The 5,285-nt window shown below is 36.4% G+C and overlaps 1 protein-coding gene across 1 annotated transcript in view; it reads left to right on the forward strand.

The window, feature by feature from the left end:
• LOC107677281 (nuclear receptor-binding protein 2-like) overlaps positions 1-5,285 on the forward strand; it is a 44,325-nt gene that overhangs the window by 7,199 nt on the left and 31,841 nt on the right. The gene's annotated exons all lie outside the window — the stretch shown is intronic.

A 5,285-nucleotide genomic window follows, 5' to 3' on the forward strand; every position in this document is an offset into this window, starting at 1 on the left:
GGGTGCCCAAACTCGGTCCTGGAGGGCCGGTGTCCTGCAGAGTTTAGCTCCAACTTGCCTCAACACACCTGCCTTTAAGTTTCTAGTATGCCTAGTGAGAGCTTGATTATCTGGCTCAGGTGCGTTTAATTGGGGTTGGAGCTAATCTCTTCTGGACACCGGCCCTCCAGGACCGAGTTTGGACACCCCTGCTTTAGACACTTACATTTTTGCTCCGTCCATGCAATAAATGCGCAACCTACGACTGCTCAGGTAATGACGTCGGTATGACCGAGAGCCATTGAAAAACTACAGAAAAGTAAAACTACTTCACTTTAGCATTACTGGCCACGAGTACTAAGGAGAGATCACACATCAGCTGCTCAAAAAATGTGTCAGTGAGACGAACTGAGCGCGAGCGCAATCCTGTGACAGTCACAGGCGGTAAATAGTGGAGCGCATGAAGGAGAGATGCGAGGCACAAACACTGTTCAAGCTCTCCATTAATTCCTGCTTGTAGTAATTTAATGTGTATATATTTTGAAAGCACTGAATCGCTATAGAAATCGCGATTCATTCGATTATTAGCGTTTTAAATCGATTACGGTCCGAAATCGACGATTCACGATTCAAAATCGATGAAACGAGTGAATCGTTACACCCTTAGTCATGACCTTTTTTCATTTCTCACTGGTATTTATATTGGCAACTTATTCTCTTGTAACCTCATACAAACTCATTTACCTGGAAATCTCAATCTTTCCATCCAAAAGGATCTTCACTGTACTGTAACCCCCAATAAACCAGCAGTTTATACAAATAACAGCTTGGTTTCTCTTTTTCACATGTTTGGTTAGGTAATGCACTGGGTAGTGAATGATTAGTCTCTTTACAGAGCTTTTTATTAAAGGTCTTTTTTTGCCAGAACTTATTAATGCTCCCTTCAGGAATGACGCAGCTGCAGATGCCTTTAATGACTGTTGGATTGGCTTCACATCATTATAATTATTGATTCTTGGTTTTGGCTGCAACATGCTCTCGGTTGGCTGTGATGCATTTCCTAACACCTCAGCCTGACTTTATTTACCTTTTAAAATTCAGCTTTCAGATGTTTTGAATGATCTCTTTTTCCTAGAATGTGTTGCTCTGAATTCTATAAGGAAAATTCCGGATTTCATGTGAAAGCATTGAATCGCTATAGAAATCGCGATTCATTCGATTATTAGCGTTTTAAATCGATTACGGTCCGAAATCGACGATTCACGATTCAAAATCGATGAAACGAGTGAATCGTTACACCCTTAGTCATGACCTTTTTTCATTTCTCACTGGTATTTATATTGGCAACTTATTCTCTTGTAACCTCATACAAACTCATTTACCTGGAAATCTCAATCTTTCCATCCAAAAGGATCTTCACTGTACTGTAACCCCCAATAAACCAGCAGTTTATACAAATAACAGCTTGGTTTCTCTTTTTCACATGTTTGGTTAGGTAATGCACTGGGTAGTGAATGATTAGTCTCTTTACAGAGCTTTTTATTAAAGGTCTTTTTTTGCCAGAACTTATTAATGCTCCCTTCAGGAATGACGCAGCTGCAGATGCCTTTAATGACTGTTGGATTGGCTTCACATCATTATAATTATTGATTCTTGGTTTTGGCTGCAACATGCTCTCGGTTGGCTGTGATGCATTTCCTAACACCTCAGCCTGACTTTATTTACCTTTTAAAATTCAGCTTTCAGATGTTTTGAATGATCTCTTTTTCCTAGAATGTGTTGCTCTGAATTCTATAAGGAAAATTCCGGATTTCATGTTACAGATCTTTCAGATGGTTTTGAGAAATCAGTAAATCAATTAATAAATCAATGAATTAAATGAATCAGTCGATCATAATCAAGGATATATTGATAATGGAGACTACAATTTGATAATAAAGATTGATTAAAAACATGTAAAAATTGAAAATGTAATATTCAGTCTAGTGATTAATAACATAAAACCAATGATAAAATTCCAAAAAGTTATTTGTTTTAACATTATTATTAAATTATTCAAATTACATATTTAGAACATGACTTAAAATTACATTTTCAATTTGTATATTGATTTTTCTATTCAATTTCAATACCTAGCATCTGGTTTCAATAAAGTTTTTTTTTTTTTTAGCAAATTTTCGTTATTTTAATCTTTTATGATGACCATAACTCTCACAGGTTGATTAATCAATGCTTGATTTGTTGATGGGGTAGTTCAGAAAGTTACCCTAATCTCTCGTTCACTGGGGTTGTGTACAGTCCAGATATACACCAATAAGAAAAGCGCCAACTGAAGATTTGACGGTATATTTGAATAAAAGCTTTATTATAATCCCATTATTTATCATGTTGTTTGTCTTAAGTTTACCCTAAAACTCCCTCGGATAAAGATAGCAGGGGTCAATAACAGTCAGTGACAGTCTAGTTGAATTATATTTAATTCTTTGTAGTGTTTAATGCATTAATACTGCATTACTGTTTCTCTCTCTCTCTCTTCCTTCGGCTTGCTCCCTTTTTTCAGTGGTCACCAACAGCGGAGTGATCCGCACAACCGATTTGGCACATATTTTACGCCGGATGCCCTTCCTGCATTACTGTTTCTCTAATGAGTGGTTAAAGGAGACTAGTAAATATTTCACCAAATGCGAGTTTTGTCAGATAGTGGTCTTCTAGCTTTGAATGCAGACACATCGACCTTTGAGTCTTACATAACGTCTACAATGAAATCTGTTCGGTTTAGGTTGTTTTACACTCTCGCTAGACTGTGATATTGACTATTTTCAGTTTGCTTGCTTGTTTAAAAATGTTTGTGTGTGAGTATATTAGTTTTAGTGTCCATTTTTACATAAATGCATGTATTTTTTTTTCTTTTTAGGTCTAATGTTTGCTGTCTTTTACAGAATATCTCACACTGGTGCATTTCATTCTTGTGCATTTCACTAGAGACTCATTATTAGAAGATGCTGATATACCTGAGCATGTTTGCGGTGCAATCACAGTCTAAATGTACTTTCAACACATTTCCAATCGGGAAAATAAACGCGTGCCAGGCATGCCTCAGGGTTTGCAAGACTATTTCTGCAACTGCTGGCTCCTGAAACAATAAAGCTGCTTTTTCTTAATTCAGAACAATTCCTCCATTGTTTCAAACACTTTTTATCAAGTGGCTGGTCAACAGAGCCTGGTATTACCTGGTAAATTACAGTCATATTTCCTGTAATATTAGACAGCGTGACCTTGGAGGTCACTGGAGTGATGAGTTATGGTGAGAGGTTTACAACTTCCAGCTGGTGATTTGTTTTTAATGATAATGTACTACTGCACTATTAGTTTTAAGTGTACAGTTTAATAGGAGGATAGACCAGCTTGGTTCCTTATGCTACTGAAATGTACTTTAATTTCAAAAATATAGTATTTGCAAGCATTTTATGATTCTACAAGAAGCATTGTAATTTTACTCTGGAATCATTTGATTTTATATTTCAGTAAAGGCATAGGGCCTATATCATAAAAAAGAAATGGTGCACATATGCTGTATTTTCCCCCGGACCGATGGCCATTTGTTCTGTGATTAGGTTCAAATCAAGCCACACATTATCCTGATTTAACCCAGACTAACCTCCCGGGTTCAGCGATGAGCCCAGGGCTGTTCTCTTGTTAAAAGCAGGACAGACCCATTTGGAGCTCAGTGTCTGGATGTAGAGGTCAGCGTGAGGACACTGTCCCTCATCCACAGGATCTTTCAACTTTTCTCACACACACACACACACACACACACACACACACACACACACACACACGTACACCAGACGTGACACTGATGGGAAGTGGCCTGCATAACAGAAGCTGTGAATGTGCGATTACACTGAGCTATTTTTAACCTCACCATCTGTGAATTTTAAAGCTGAAAATGAAAGGTAAAATGCATGTTTGCCACAGCGACAGAAAAAGTACATAAAGAAATATTCTTACCTTAATGATACATCGAAGTGTCCAATTATGTAAAGAATAATGTATAGCCAGACAGTCATTATCGCAAAATAAACCCAGACGGAATGAGTATGACCTTGATACTAAGCAGAAAAAATCTTTAAGTTTGTGACAGTGACTATACATTATATATCTTGCATAGCTGTTCAACAAATACCTAAATAAATGTACATTAAATATTTGAATTCTGTTGTTTTAGTAGAAAGACCCTGTTATACGAGAGACATGAAACTAGTACAGATATGTAGGAATATGATTTATCCAGTTATATACAATAATATTGAACCTCATAGTCATGCACCAATCAGAATCAAGTATTCTAGAGCACATGTGATAATGTACGTTATAACATACGCAATATCACACAATAGCAATGCTAACATTCAGACTAAAAGCAGGCATGTGATTGTGATATTGCTTTTATACAACAGTTAAATAACCAAGAAGTTAATAATATTTTATTCACAATATTCCCAGTTAGTTTGTAAATCTTTGCAACCACGAAAATTGTTCCAAACACTGACAGACCATAACGCGTTCAAATGCCACAGTAAGGTGTTTGGTTCCTGAATCAGTGTTTTCGAATTAATCAGTTGAGTGAATGATTCAGTGACTTGCTCGTAATAACAGGCACTTGTTTCGTTTCTGAATGAATCAGTGTTTTCGAACAAATCGGTTGAATGAATGAATCAAATGACTCATGAAACACTGAACAATCACTGAAAATCCCCACTACTTATACACAGACCGACAGTCTGTCTAGAAAGAGTGGAGTGATACAAACAGTAAAATGTCCCAGTGTATTAGTACATTAAATAAAAATGTTTAAATACATAGCTGTTCCTTTTTAGAAACTAAGGCACATTTTTGATGTTTCTGTGTATTTTGCTTGACTAAGTTCCTTATCAATCTTTATCAACTACCATACCACATTAAAAATGTTAGTGCAGCAGAAACAGTGAGAATGTAGAGACTTAATGCCTTTATAACACTGAGAATAGATTTGTGTGGGTTAAATGTGTTAAACGATGACTGGTGTAATTATAGTTAAAATTATACTGTTGTATTGAAGAACAGCACAATAGGGAACTTTTTTCATACATGCCAAAATTAATTTTTATGCTTTTTGTGCATAATGTCTGTTTTAGTAATGGCTGCTTGTCAAAAAAGCAGTTTAATTTTGGATTTGGCTGCTGTACAAATTATGTTTTGTAGTGGTCGACCGATATTGTTTTTTTGACAGCCGATGCCGATATCTTGGAAAGCAGGGTGGCCGA

This window comes from Sinocyclocheilus anshuiensis, unplaced genomic scaffold (genome assembly GCF_001515605.1).
Source record: "Sinocyclocheilus anshuiensis isolate Anshui unplaced genomic scaffold, SAMN03320099.WGS_v1.1 scaffold392, whole genome shotgun sequence".
In the NCBI taxonomy this organism is placed as follows: domain Eukaryota; kingdom Metazoa; phylum Chordata; class Actinopteri; order Cypriniformes; family Cyprinidae; genus Sinocyclocheilus; species Sinocyclocheilus anshuiensis.